Consider the following 15,892-nt stretch of genomic DNA (forward strand, 5'->3'; position numbering starts at 1 on the left):
AGGGTTTGGCCTCCTTTTTGAGCAGAGCGGTGATGGTTAAGACTATCTGGAAAAAGTGATCGATACATGTCCGATATAAGTTGGCCAAACCTAGGAATCTTTGAACTTCTTTTAGCGTGGTGGGTGTGGGCCATTCTAGGATGGCAGACACCTTCTTAGGTTCCATGGTGATTCCTTCTTTCGAAAGAATATACCCTAGGTATGGAACTGAAGCAGTGTTGAATATACATTTTTCGGGTTTCACTAAGAGGTTATTTGCCTGTAACCGATGTAGGACTGTTCTGAGATGTTGGGTGTGTTCTTGTTGGTTACGAGAAAAAATCAAGATGTCATCCAAGTAAACAATGGTATTCAAGAACAGGACATCAGAGAACAAACAGTCCATAAAATGTCGGAAGATCGCTGGGGCGTTGACGAGGCCAAAGGGTATAACCCTATATTCAAATAGACCAAAGGGCGTCCGTAATGCTGTCTTCCACTCACCTCCTTCGCATATGCGAAGGAGATGGTAGGCACTCCGTAGGTCCAATTTTGAAAATATGGTGGCACTCTGTACAGCCTCCAGGATGTCTGCGTTGAGGGGCATAGGATATCGATCTCTTATGGTGACCTTTATGAGACCCCTATAATCTATACACGGCCTCAATTCTGAGGAGTCACGTTTGGGGATGAAGAACAAAGAAGCCCCTGCGGGTGATCTTGAGGGTTGTATCAGACCATTTACCAAGTGAGAGTCCAGAAATATCCGTAAAGCCTTCTTTTCCGTGAGGGACAAGTGAAACATGCGCCCAAAAGGTACCAAAGCGTCCTGTGTGAGATCGATGGCGCAATCTTCTGGGCGATGTGGAGGTAGGTCCAGAATAGTCTTGTTACTAAATACTTCTTGGAACTCAGAGAGTTTAGATGGGATACAACAGACATCACAAGTACTCGGTTGCTCCAGTGAGAGGATTCTCACAGCATCCTGAGGTTGGTGGGGCATACAATGCTTCTTGCAATACTCAGTGTCAAAGGCCATGGTGTTTCTGGCCCAATCAATTGTTGGGTTGTGTTTCCTAAACCAGGGAATGCCGAAAACCACAGGGAAGTGGGCTGCTCGAATGAGATCGAACTTTAGAATTCTCACGGTTAACTGTTCGGTGGTGTGGGTGATATATCCGGAGGACAGCGGGGTGCCATCCACACCCTCGACCTTTTGGGCATCTTCACGCAGTACCGTTGTGAGTCCTTGTTTGCCTGCCCATACTGTGTCCATGAAGACCCCTGCTGCTCCGCAGTCGATGAAGGCCAGGGTGGTGAGCTGTTTTAACGGTGCCTGCAACTGGATCGATACCACCATCAGTCGGGAGTCCATAGTTTCGGATTGGGGGGCTATGGTCAGAGTAACATAGGGACTAGGAGATAGACCTCGAGAACTCGTCCCCTTTAGTTCCGAGGTCTGTCGTTTCCCGCCCGCCGAGGAGGGACTTCAGGACAATTGCAGAGCAGGTGGGTGTTAGATCTGCAGTACATACAGAGTCCAGCCTCACGATGTCGCTTCCTTTCCTCAGGGGTCAATGGTGCTCGTGCTGACCCAATCTGCATGGGTTCCTCCTTAATGATGGCTGGAGGTTGAGGTAAGAGAGGAGGGACCAAGGGTGTCTGAGGGTCCTTTAAATCTTCTTTCAAACAGTGGCGGAAGATTGTATACTGTGCTTGTTCTGGCCAACCTGCATCGGTGGCAAGGATTTAAAGGTGGAGATGTAGGTACGTAGATCGCTGTCCCCTGTTGAACATCTAGAAGTTCTTCCGTGGCTACATGAGTGATCTCTGGTTGTTCAAACGTTTTTTTAGTAAGGTCAAAAAGGCACTGTGATCCTGGAGCACTGGATTGTTTGCGGTCACTAGCGGGGTAGCCCAAGCCAGAGCGTTACCCGTCATGTTCGAGATCATGAATCCCATTTTGGTATGACCACTGGCAAATGTGTGGGGATGAAAGGCAAAGTATATTGCACAAGCTTCTAAAAACTCCTTCAATCGTTTAGGAGATCTGTCATACTTGCCCGAAGATAAAGCCATGGGAGGGAGATCCGTCTCCCTGGGCTCTCGAGTGGATACCATCTGTCTTAAAGAAGCATTTTTTGCCTTGAGGTTCTGTAGTTCTAAATTCATCCCTCGAACTGTGGTTACCAGCTCCTGGAACTGTTCTGGGGAAGCCATGGGTGCTATTTGGCGTTGGAAACTGTCAGTGTCTGTAATAGTCCCCGTTTCCTGGTCACACCAGCCACCCTCCTCCTCACCTGAAGTCTCTGAGTCCACTGGGAGCACAAGCTTCTTTTTCCACAGAGCCTTTCTTTTTGTTAGCAGGTAAGGTCTGCCCCGAAAGGAAGCCACCCTGACCTAATTGCAGAAAGGTCTGGGTGTGCCCTTCTTCCGGAACAAACAATTCGGGGGAAAAAGCCTGACGGCACAAAAAAAACCTTTCTGGGCTAAGGTGGATATGGTTTCCAGAGGCTGTTACTGTCCGAACTGAAGATGAGCCAGGGATCCAGATATAAATAGCAAACGTGCTGAAGAAAATGGTCTGGAGGAGGAGGCGGACCAAACTAGCAAACTTAATAAAAAAAGAAAGGACATATGGAGTTAGAAAGGAGAAGAACAAAGAACAATCAAATAGAAGGAAAGGCGAACCGAGCTGAACGAACACAGGAAATAACAGGTAAGAAAGAGAGAGCAAGAAAGAAATGTTGCACAGAAATGCGAACAGCAATGAAAGGAAAATAGCCACAAAAGTGAGGCGGGAGCACAAAAGAGCGAGGCACAGAACACCCGGAAAGAAGAGCTATACGAAGCAAAGACACAAAGGAGCGAGAAAAACAATGTCAGCGTTTCACCCGGAGCCTAACGTGAATGGGTTGAAACGCGTAGGCTTCCGTTCGTGGCAGACGGAAAAAGGCTTCTCGCGGCCAGGGCTGTAGAAGCTAGACCGTCACAAAGCAACGTGGGAAACAACGTGGTGGGGAGATTAATGGCCGCACAAGCGCAACTTGGTCCACATATGCCAGTTCCTTTGGCATGTGTCAATGGGTGACCTTGACAAAGAAGAGTGAAGTGGTGGTAGTGGGGTACTGTGAAGAGGAAGAGTGAGTTGGTTGTAGTGGGGTACTGTGATGCTGAAGAGTGACATGGTGGTAGTGGGGAACAATGATGGGGAAGATTGAGGTGGTGGTAGTGGGCACTGTGACAAGGAAGGGTAATGTTGCGATACAGGGTTTTGTAATAAGGAATAGTGACATGGTGGTAGTTGTCAGGGGTATTGACCAACATTTGAGTCATTAAGCTGCAACAGTTGGTGCTGTGGGCTTAGAAAATCCAAGATGGCCGAAAAGCCCACGTTGCACCAGAATCCAGGAGAACCGCGCAGTTTTGCGCACACCAAAATGGTTGCCTAACCTGCCACCCACCAGTGCGAGCGTGATGGACCGGAAGCGCCATGGGTAAAAGGTGGTACCCAAGGAAAAACAGCAGGGCCTGTAAGCTCAAAAAGCACTTTGAAATCACCTTTGTTTCTCTGAATGCAAGCTCAAAATGCCTATTTGAAACATTGCAAGATATTCAAAAATCTCACTGAACACCAGCAGACTTTTGGCAGAATGTAGTCTTGTGTGCATACAAAATCTGGGAAAAGAAAGAGCCTAAAATAATGTTCATAATGAAACTGGCTGAGCTGTGGAAGTCAGCAGCCTAAGTTAAATTGGACAGAAAGCCACTAATATCTAAATGTTTAAAATAAATGAGTGACCTACTGTTGAGTGTCACATAGTTTGCAACTGTTAAATGTCATAGTTTTGAACTTAGAATCAGCATTCTAGCTGCATGTGTAAAAATTGTAAGTTTGTTTTGAATGAAGAAAAACTGGGAACAAAAGTGACATTTGGCTGAAGCCTGGCTTGAAGAGAGTGAATTCTGCCCGGCAACTACCCCCGACAGGAGTTGAAACTTGCTCAGCCACTCTTCCCAGGCCTGGCTGCATTCTGCTGCCCCCACCAAAAGGAGATGACACTTCCCTGATTGAATCAGGGGAGGAGCACCTAGGACTGGAGGGAAACAGAACAATGAGCCTTCCTTGGCTCAGGCAAATGTTAAATTAGGGGGGGTCGTAAATGGCTTCCTCTTGAGAGAAACGGGGAGGGGCAGTGCCTCTGTGAGCGACTTGAGTAGGAGGAAGTGGACAAACCAGAAATTCCACCATGTGCTTTGGGAAACCACACCGCTCTGGGCCAGAGCATAATTTTAAAAAGATGGATAATTCATAGTACGGACTTGTCAAAATTATATAATTAATATCATTATTCTTGTGATTTTTCTGTGCACATTTTAAGAGGTGTTAGGACTCTGTGGTATGTTCTTGGGGATAGTAGCAGAAAATAGGTTGTTACTCCAAATATATCTATGTTAAAAATCTGACACCTTATCATCTGATACCCATATTCCTTGTGCACATTTGCGTAAAATCTGGAAAAGTTTAGAGGTGTGTTCTTGATGAAAAGGGCAGAATTCTGTCATAAGTGGGCACAACATCTTACAAAGACAGGGATCGGATGGTTTGGTGCTACAGAAAATATGTTAACTGGACATATAATATTGGGAAAATTGTACATAGATAAATATGTATTTGGATCAAGAATAGATTTGTGTGCAAATTGACCAGGGGTGGATCCTCTGACCCATAAACTACCTCATCACGATGACACTCCATTTCCTTCCCCCAATCAAGGGAGAGAGGAAAACTTGGCCAATAATAAGTTGCGAGGGGCAGGCTTAGCTATGCCAACACACACCCATTTTCTAAAGACATAAAAAGAGCCACTGGAAGCCAGACAGGGATTTTCAGTTTTCCAACCTTCAACTGAATTCCCGCGCAGCACGCGGACAGAGAACTCCAGAATCCAGACCTCCAGAGATCCAGACTGACTCCAGAACAAAAACTCCAAAGAGCTGAATTCTTCAGTAGGCCTCAAAATCTTTTGCAAACTATTCAACCGCCGGGCTGTGCGGTTTGCTGCTTGCTAAGAGTCCTGTGTATCCAGAACAGAACCAGTACCCAGAAAGCAGTGCGGTATCCAGAATCCACTTGATACAGACCAGCAGAACCAGAGACCCAGATCAGACCGCTATGAACAGAACCGGTGCCTGATTGACCCGCCAAGCAGAGAGAACCGCAGCTAAACTTGTTGACCAGATCCGTGACAAGGCCATTCCTTTCAAATTTATACTGTGAGTACCCAGCTAGAACTGTGCAGAACCCATCTCTTAGCTTAAAATAGTCTGATTAAAAACATTTAACCTGTCCAAAACTGCATCATAGAATCGTGTGTCCCTTCTCCGATTTTAAACCTGTAAAAATGTCATTTGCCATTTTGAATCATTATTTCATTTCTGAAAAACTACCTTCATAAAATCGTCCATATCTCTTGAACCGTTTGTGCTAGAAGCAAGATGTTTTCATTTGGAAGCTAAGATTCCCAGATTTCCAACAAGCTCTAAACCGACTTGCTACTCCTTATAGTTCCTCCGTAATTACGCTCTATGCACGTGACTAAATTGCCACGATTTGACTTTTTGCTTCATTTCAGCCACGTGTAAAAACATTTGTCTTTTGCTTCCATTATGGAATTCCGTTTTCAACCTGATAACCATCCCTGAATCATTGATAGGGCTGGCCTGAACTGATTTAAAGTATCTCTCACTCACTCTGAACCTCCTATAGGGAATTAAAAGCAGTTTTAGCATATTTTTACTTCGTTGCAAACCACATTAAAGTACTTTGCCTGTGTTTAAAATCATCCCTGTTTCTCTAAGCTTGCTAGGGGGGAACTGAATTCGGATTGTACTGTGATTGTATTCCTGAAGACTGTGTGTGTTACTTCCATCTCCTTACATTGCATAGGGGGGGAATGAATTGTCAGAGAAAAAGTGATCATATTATCTTTTGCTGAAATCATATCAAGTTTATTTCTGTACTGCCTTGTATTCATCTTTGCATCTCCTTGAAACCATAAAGCATTCCCAGCTACCTTGTTCTTTCGGTACCAACTCCTAAGTAATAAAATAAGTGTGCTAGTATAACATTATCCATTGTTGATCGACATTATACTCATAAGTGTGATATCAAATTTTAATTTATTATAAAGTGTGATATATATCTATTGTTTAATTTTTCAAATAAACCTTTTTAATTTGCAATACAAACATACTTCTTGGCTCAGTGGGGTCAGGGGGATTCTAAGAGAGGGGCGTTATACAAGGGTTCATCATCCAGATTATAACTTGTCATTAAAAATATATAAATAAGGGCTTCCCTTGAGCAATCCCAGAGAAGGCACTGACTTAGTGGGAATGCTTGATTGGGGTCATTAACAGAGTAGGGGCTCATCCGGGATTCTGGATTAGATCTACCATTTGTGCAGCTTAAACACAGTATGCAAACTGACGGGATACATACATCCGGTCGGATCACCATGCTGTGGTACGCTGTAAAGCACTCCTAAAAGGAACGCTCTCAAGAAACGGTCTGTTTTGCAAAATAAAATACTAACTTCAGTAAGTCAGGAAGGAAATCAACTTCCAGAATGACGACACTGGTAGACATCAAAATAGCCAGAGAGCACTTCTTTCATCAGCTATTTGTGAGAGGTGAGTGGGCTCATCAGGACCAGGCGGTCTGGTTGCAGGCAATCGCACCCCAGATCACTGAAACAGGGTCAGACATATGGAGAGATCAGGGTCCATTACATGTGGCCCTGAGTGAACTATATATGGCTCCTAAAGCTAAAGATGAACACGACAAGATTGTCAGGATAGCAGCATATTTGTATCTATATATGGGAGCCATACAGGACAAATGTGCTGAAGGCCAAGATCTGGCAAATAGGCAACAGATGGTGTTAGAAAAGGCCCAATCTGACCTGGTCTCTTCCGAGCAGAGGCTGCACAGGATCCAGGAGTCAGAAAATGATAGTAGACAGTACATCATTAAAATAAAGGAGGATATGGATATCCTGCAACAGGAAAAGGCTGACCATGATACCAGAATTCTGGCTTTGCAGAAGGAGCACCAAGACAGTTTGGACTCCTTACTGCAGAGCCAGAAAAAGCTGGAGCAACAGATCAATTTCAACAAGGCGTGCACAGAACAGGTAGCCACCCTGCAAATCCAACTAGACAGAGAGAAAGAGGAAAGGAATAAAATGATTTTGAAAGACCTGGATACCCAGGCAGAGTTTGATGACGAGCGCCAGAAAGCTGGTGCCCTTCAACGGCAGAGGGACGACCTGGCTGCACAGATGCAGGCTCTTACTCAGGAAAGGGATACCTTAGGCCAGGAAGTCTGCCACTTAAAAAGGAAAATGGAAGAAAATCACCTGGCCCTCCAGGCACTGGTTGACCTCCAAAAAGAGCATCGGAACTTGTTAGAGCATGCCAGGAGGGTGGAAGATGCTCTGACAAGAAAGGAGCAGGCCAGTAGGGACGGTGCCCAGAAGGTAACCACCCTGCAGCAAAGACTGACCCAGGGCTCCAGGACCAATCAGGAGGCGCAGAGAGAAAATGAGGCTCTCTGTCAGCACAATGATAGGCTCCAGCAACAGGTAGCCATGCAGGAGAGACTGATAGAGTCTAGTAAGGCCTTAACTGAGGAACTGAAAGCCCAGGTTCTTGCATTACAACAGGGAGCAGGGGCTGACAGAGATGAAGTTCGCTGGGAAAGGGAAACACCTGAGCATAACCTCAGGAGCCCTAGTACCAGAGGCCTTCATCTCTCCCAGTCCTTGGACTCTGCCACCCCCATGTGCCCTGGCGCACATGAGCACAGGGCCACAGGGATGGCAGATTACTATCCAGCCAAAAGTATGGGGTTCATAGGCCAGTACCTCCCAGGAATGGAAAGAGCTGGCATCCGGGTATGGGCACCCAAGCACAGCGCAATTTAGTGGGGAACCCCAGGAAAGTAGACCCACTAAGGGCATCCTAAAAACCTCTGCCCAGTTAGGTCAGTGGGGGGGGGGTACCCATCAAATCCTGGCAGCAAGGAGGGATCTGAAGACTCCTCTGAGCGGCCCAGGACACAGGAGACCAGGTCCCCACATTCTGCCAGCCATTCCCAGGCTCGCAGAATTCAGGAAAACCTGGAAGATCAGACGGGCACCTCTGGGAGCAGTGCCTCTGAGTCCGAGGATGATTGGACCAGGGTTACCCGAACCAAAAAGGCCAATAAGGTAAAAAAGGGCCTTGTTTAAGGACCCCTTAAAGCAGATCAAGGCAATAAGGAGTGTCATCACCCCTTATCATGAGAACGCCAAGTATTCTGTTTGGGAACACTTGGAGCTTTATGAGCAAATGATGGAGACTTTCCATTTGAAGGACAGCAGTAGCTGCATCCAGTACGTCAAATGGACATTCTCCCCAGAATACTCCAGTTTCTTTGCGGGGCTGGAGGACCAAAATCATTCAAGATGGTCCACCTATAGGGCGGCCATCTTGAAACATTTTTCTGTTCATAGAAATCCTCAAGAGGCTTGCAAGGCAGCATACAATGTGCAATGTGGGGAGGATCAGGCCCCACAAGAATTTGTGCAGGAGTTAAAGCGTGCTTTTGCGCAAACTACCTAAAGGGTGCGCACCGACAGTAAGGAATTTGTTCATACGTTTTTCCATGCCTTACCCAAATACATAATGACCCAGCTTGTGAGAGATTTTCACGAGAAAAGATCTTTAGACTGGGTCATTGAGCAAGCCACCCGCATCTATGAGGTGCAGAAACTGGTGGAAAATAAAAATCAGCCCAAAAACCCCAAAACCAACAGCACCCCTGCTGCTGCCAAGGTGGCAGAGGTAAAGGTTGCCCCTGTTTTAGATTTGGAGATGGGGGGGCCTAAAAACCTGCCTGCACCAAATAATTCTAAGCCCAGAAGGCCCTTGGGCCAGTCACAGACAGGGAGCCGAGGAGGTAGTCCCACAAATGGGGTCCTTCGCTCCCCTGACTATGTAAGTCCCTGCTATAAGGGAAACAGTCCAATCCTGGGTTATGTTTGGACTCCTCCGCCCCAAGGGGGGGATCCAACCAAGCGCCCAACCCAGGGAACTTCCCTCCGCACTTCCCCCAGGAGGGCAGAAATTCCCCAAACCCTGGGCAGAACGTGTTCCCCAGGTATCCACCCAATCTCCAACCCCAAAATCATCCATCCTTCTTTCCCCACTTCCCTGAGCCCAGACCACCTAATCCGGGAGAGGGCAGGCCAAGGGTGGAGGGGTACCCAAATCTTCCCAACCCAGGGTACTACCAGAGAAGGGATAGCTACCCTTCCCGGGATCATCCCAGGGGAGAAAACAGAACCCTGTATAAGCCTGAGCGGGTTTCCCAACTTGAGCGCCAGGTCCAAAATATGGCACGGGATCTGGGTCACATACTGAGGGCTCAACAGAACCCTCAGATGTGCATGCCACTGCAGAATGCCCCAAATTCTGGGCTTGGTGCTCCAGAACAATGACAGGGGCAGCACCCCGATAACCCACGGGTTCCCAGGGAGGAGGCACAAGTGGAAGGGGGTTGTAAAGCCTTGGAGGAAGCTTCCTTCCCTACTTGTAAACAGCCCCTGGAAACCCAGGAACCGGAAACAAAATCTCCTGCCCCTGAAAGTCTGCCTCCCAAGGAGCAGAGGGGGGTAGGAGAAACAAAGTACCCAAACAGACCCATTTTGTGGAGGAGGTACAGGTCTTCCAATTTGAGGGAGAGGGATCCTCAGAGGATCCTGGGAAAATGATCTTCTCCTTCAGAGATGGGGGAACTCCTCCCAAGGAAAAATGAGTCCCAAGGGATTCCAACCCAGACTGGGTAGATGTGGGGATTGAGCTGTCACCGCCCATCATTCTATCCCAGAACCAACAAGACCGAAAATCCCTGGTTCAAACCCATTCTGGTGACTGCCTCCAAAAAGAGGGGGGCGGCCCAGAACCGGAACCAGGGGAACCTAAAACCGAATTAATAGACTGGGTAGATATGGGGTTTGAACTGTCGCCACCCATCATTCTATCCCAGAACCAACAATACCGAAAACCCCTGGTTCAAACCCATCCTGGTGACTGCCTCCAAAAAGGGGTGGGCGGCCCAGAAGCGGAACCAGGGGAACCTAAAACCGAATCAATAGACTGGGTAGATGTGGGGATCGAGCTGTCGCCGCCCATCATCCTATCCCAGAACCAACAATACCGAAAACCCCTGGTTCAAACCCATCCTGGTGACTGCCTCCAAAAAGGGGGGGCGGCCCAGAACCGGAACCAGGGGAACCCAAAACCGCATCAATAGGCTGGGTAGACGTGGGGATTGTGCTGTTGCCGCCCATCATCCTATCCCAGAACCAACAACATCAAAATTCCCCGGTTCAAACCCATTCTGGTGACTGCCTCCAAAAAGGGGGGGCGGCCCAGGACCGGAACCAGGGGAACTCGAATATCCTCTTTCAAGTTGCCAACTTTTTCTTGCAGATTCCCATGACTCTCCACACAATTCTGCCCAAATCTCTTCTCTCCCAATGTCCAAAACGAAGGAAATTTCCGTCGAGGGGACTGCAGATTTGGACATCAAAATTGGGCGAAACAAGGTGAAACACCCGGTCATAGTAGTGACTCCAGAGGGCACCCCTTGTTTACTGGGGAATGACCTCCTGAGAAGGTTGTCACCCCTAATAGATTGCGTAAACAAGGTCCTCTGGACCCAGACTAGCCGACCAAAAAAATTAAAGCAGAGTGTCAACTATGTTAGCTTAAACGGCACCTGCCACATGGTTGAACAAAAATCTGACCAAGTAGAATTTCACTTCCAGAACAACCAAATTCCAGACGTGACAGTAATAGCAGTAGGACAACAGACTGGTGATGGGGGGTCCTCTCTATTTCTGAAAATCAACCTTCCTTCCAGTTTAAGGTGGTATTCCACACTGGAAGGAAACACTCTGAAATTGTTTACTTATCCAAAATTAGACATTCCCACTCCGATAGTCCAGAAAGATGTGAAATCAGCTCAGAGCCTGGCTGATATTCAGCAAATTGGAGAACAGTTGTTCATCCCTGTTCAGTTAAAGGATGGGAAGGACTCTGTTTCCGCCCGAGTGTGTGTGAACAACGGTAAGAGCTTCATCAGCGAAGCCATGTCCTGCCAACTCCCAAAAGATCCAGCCATTCCCACATTCAAACTGATAGACAAATGGGAAATGGATCTGGAAACACCCAATTCCAAACATCTCCTGCCAAGCAGGTGTATGCTCAAAATCTCCATTGGCATCAAGAGCATAGTCCATAATTGTTGGTTTGTGCGAAACGTCACTGCCACCTTTTACTTAGGCAGTGACATTCTCAATCGCTTTGCCATTAGTTTGGACCTAATAAACTTCAAAGCTTGATCCCGATTAGCAGATAATCCCATGGGCTTTGATGAACCAGAAAAAGCATTTAGGTCAGCTCAATTGCTACATTATGCATTTGAAATTCAGGTTAAAGAGGAAGTCACCATCCCAGAAAGGATCCAACAATTCTCCCTGGGAGTGAAAGTTAAAAGAGGACAAAAATTGAAAAACTCTGATGTTTATATTCATCTAAATGCTTCTCTCCAACAGCAAGGGTTGGGGGTAAACCGAATACCATTAGTCAACATAGAACATGACACCATTCCAATAGAGGTGGATAACAGCGACTTAAAGAGTATTACTCTAGCCGCAAGCACCATTATTGGAATGGCGGTTGACGAACGACATTTTTCCATTGATTTAGGGAATGAACTGTTAGGTCCGATCCCCAAGGACTGTTTTGACAGTGACAGTGAGGACAATACAACTCCAGACAGGATCTTTACCGGGCATGGGGGGAACTTCCTCGTGTACACTTCTTGCCCTTATGGTGAGGAAGATGTGACTTGTGACTTCAGAGGGGATGAGGTGATTTTCCAGGTCCATGAGGGCTGCCTTTCCCACCTGAAGCCTCCAGTCCAAATCAGCACTCTGACCAGGGACTTCTCCAACCAGCTGGAGGAGGCCGCTGAGATAGCAAAACCAGAAGTCTTTCCAGGCTTCAGGCAGATGGTGGAAGAGAGAGTCAACCTAGCTGATGCCTGCGTGACTCTGGAACAGAAGCAAAAGTTGAAACAAGTTTTCGTGGATTTCCAAGATCTCTTTGCGGTAGACTCATATGACTGTGGTCGCACCGACATCCACACGACAACAATTCCCACGGACCCTGGTATGACTACAGTGTTTGTGAAGCAATATCTTTTGCCTCTTGCATCCATGGAGTCCCTTACTGAAATAATTAAGAACGTTGAGTCCCGGGGGATAATCCGGCCAGTACACAGCACCTTCAATAATCCGGTGCTGGGAATATTGAAGCCAAACGGCCAGTGCCGACCTTAGGGAGCTCAATAAACGGGTCCATACTTCCCGATGGCCTCTGCCCTACATTGAACAAGGGCTGGCCCAGATTCAGGGGTCACAGGTATTCACTGCAATAGACCTGACCAATGGATACTGGACCATGCCTGTCAGTAGGTAGGACCAATACAAACTGGCTTTTACCTTTGGGGGCCAGCAGTACACATGGACCCGGACTCCCTTCGGATACCTCAACTCCGGCAAAGAGTTCAACATTTTCCTACACAAGGCCATGCCCGACATGGAAGCAAGGGGTAACTTGGCTTATGTAGATGATGTCCTCATCAAAAGTTCATCTGTGGAGGAACATATAGAGGAGATCCGTTATGTTCCGACACAGTTGAGGGCCGCCAGAGCCAAACTTTCCTTTCAGAAAGCACAGTGGTGTAGAACCCGTATTAATTTCTTGGGGCATGAGATTACTCCTCAGGGTCTCTGTCCCCAAGAAAAGAAAGTGGAAGCACTTCAGAAACTGAAAGACCCCACAACTCTGCGGGAACTAAGGAGCCTCCTTGGACTGACTAATTACAGCAGAAAGTTCATTGAGGGCTACGCAGAGATCACCAGACCCCAGATTCATCTCTTGAAGGGGGGGGGGGTGAAGTGGGAATGGGGTCCAGAACAATCCGAGGCAGTAAGACAGCTCAAAAGAAGCCTCTCACAAGCACCCTGGCTAGCTTACCCTGTCAGAAACAAGGAGTTTTTCCTGGAGACCGGGTTCTCTAATACGTGCTTGATGGCAGTATTATACCAAAAGCATGACAAGGTCAATAAAGTAATCTCCTATGCAAGCAAAACTTTATCCTCTGTGGAGGAAAAATTCAACGATTGTGAGAAGGCACTCCTGGCAACGTGTGGGCATTGAAGAATTACCACCCGTTCATCCAGGGGGAACACATCATAGTGGAGACTCCACACCAGCCTCTGCAATACCTCCAAAGTGACAGAATCCGGGCCGGAAATGTGAGTAATTCCTGAATGACTTCCTGGATTCTGTCAATGCAAAGCTTTCCTGTGGAGGTCAGATATGGTCAAAACACGAAGAGTCCCCTCGTGCAAGGTCTGGCTGACTTGCATGATTGTGCCAGGACGAAAGTCTAAAAATCAAGGACAACATGGAGGCATACCTTAATTCCCCACACAAAGTCTTTGAAGAGGACAAGTGTGAGGGAATGCCCACTGTCTATGTGGATGGATGCTCTTACCATGTTGACAACAACGGGGGAAAAAATGGTGGCCGGCGTAGGGAATGCATGGGTGAAGGAGTCCCCAGAACCCTCCACTGGGTACAAAATCGGTCCCCGAAGTAGTCAGGTGGCAGAATCGATGGCTGTGCATCATGCCATCCTCACTGCTGTCCAACATCAACTCCACGAACTGGTCATAATCACAGATTCAGATTATGTACGGAACGGGTTTGTGGAGCACCTGGTTAATTGGAAAACCAGAGGCATGTTATGTGCTAATAATAAATCCTTGAAACATCGGAAGTTAATCCAAAACATTGATGATCTGGTCACCTTGAATGGGATGACCATCTATTGGAAAAAGATCAAGGGTCATTCCAAAGTAGAGGGACCAAACAAAACTGGGAATGACTTAGCTGATCAGCTGGCCAAAACCGGGGCCATTCAAGGGGATCTAATAGAAATAGAGTCACTGTTGGGGGAAAGGATCAATAATAAATCCTTGAAACATCGGAACTTAATCCAAAACATTGATGATCTGGTCACCTTGAATGGGATGACCATCTATTTGAAAAAGATCAAGGGTCATTCCAAAGTAGAGGGACCAGACAAAACTGGGAATGACTTAGCTGATCAGCTGGCCAAAACCGGGGCCATCCAAGTGGATCTAATAGAAATAGAGTCCCTGTTGGGGGAAATCCAGGCCACTGCTATGCCTAGGTCCCAGACAAATGCTCACAACGAGCTTTCAACTACACAATGGAGTAAGGAGACCCCTGATGCTGATTTAATTACGGCTCAGAAGGGGGATCCAATAATTGGTAAGTTTTACCAACACATTGAGGACCCTGAGAACTTTCCCCTGACGGATACCGATTACATTGGAAAAGAGGACCTTAGAGTGTTGATGAAATGTCCAAAGATGTTCCGAATCCAAGACGGTTTATTGGTAAGGAAATCCCAAGCTGGCCATGATCAGTGGGTCGTCCCTACCTCATTCCAAAGCCTGATGTTAAGTCACGCCCATGATGCGGCCACCGCCGGTCATAGGGGGTTTGATACAACACTTGAGATCTTAAGAGAGGTTGCATACTGGCCACACATGGGGCAGGACCTCGACCAATCCTTGAAGGGGTGTCTTGTGTGTGCACAATTTCAGCCCACATCCCTCACACACCGGGCGCCTCTCCAAAAGAGGGGGATGACACTGCCATGGTCAGATTTGCAAATCGACTTCGTAGGCCCTGTGATTCGCTCGTCTAGGGGAAACAAGTACATGTTGACAGTCACATGCTTGTTTACCAAGTGGGTGGAATGTCTCCAGGCCCCAAACTGCAAGGCAGAAACAGCAGCTGCCCTGATGATTAACCACATCTTTTCGCGTTTTGGTCTACCCCAAAGGATTAAGTCTGACAAAGGTAGCCACTTCACCAGTGAAGTGATGACAAAGATGTGGGAGATACTGGGGGTCAAAAGGAAGCTACACATTGCTTACCGACCAGCTTCTTCTGGGGCCGTAGAACGCTATAAGCGAACCATTGTGAGCATCTTAAAAAAGTTTGTGGCAGATTCTGGGCCAAGTTGGGATATCCGATTACCTCTGGTCCTAATGGCCATCAGATCTACCCCTTCATCTGCAACCAAAATGTCACCATTTGAGTGGATGACTGGACGCAAGATGGTGCTTCCCCAGCATTTGCTCTACAGGACCCAAGAGCAGACGTTGATCAATGCCTCCACAACTCATGAGTATGTGGAGAATTCCAGGAAACACCTCCAAGTGGGTCCATATAAATCAGTTAAAGTGTTGCCATCCCAGGCACAAACTGCAGTAATTGGAGGAGTCCTCTGCAATACCAGAGGGGGCCGCTCCAGAGTAATTCAGTTCCAACCCTAAAATATTCCACATATCAAAAATATAGTAACATCATGTAAATGTCTCCTAATTATATCCTGTTTTTAAAATAAGACTACAAAATGTATCCTGATGTATAAAATGTATCTGTTCGCCACACCATTAATAGTGGTGAAAAATGTCTAGGTATGTGTATTGCCGCTTTGCTTTGTCATCCTAGGAGAAAGAAAACCCGGAGACTGACCGCGGAAGACGACCTGGAGACTGGGAGCAAAGATCTGAGGGGCCCGGGGTACCGCCCAATACTCCCATCAGGACCGGTGAGGAGAACCGATCGATCCAACTGGATGGAGGAAAAGATGCTGAACTGTGCCATCTATGGAATTGGAAGAAGA

Source organism: Ambystoma mexicanum, chromosome 10, assembly GCF_040938575.1.
Source record: "Ambystoma mexicanum isolate Mex_15411 chromosome 10, UKY_AmexF1_1, whole genome shotgun sequence".
NCBI lineage: Eukaryota > Metazoa > Chordata > Amphibia > Caudata > Ambystomatidae > Ambystoma > Ambystoma mexicanum.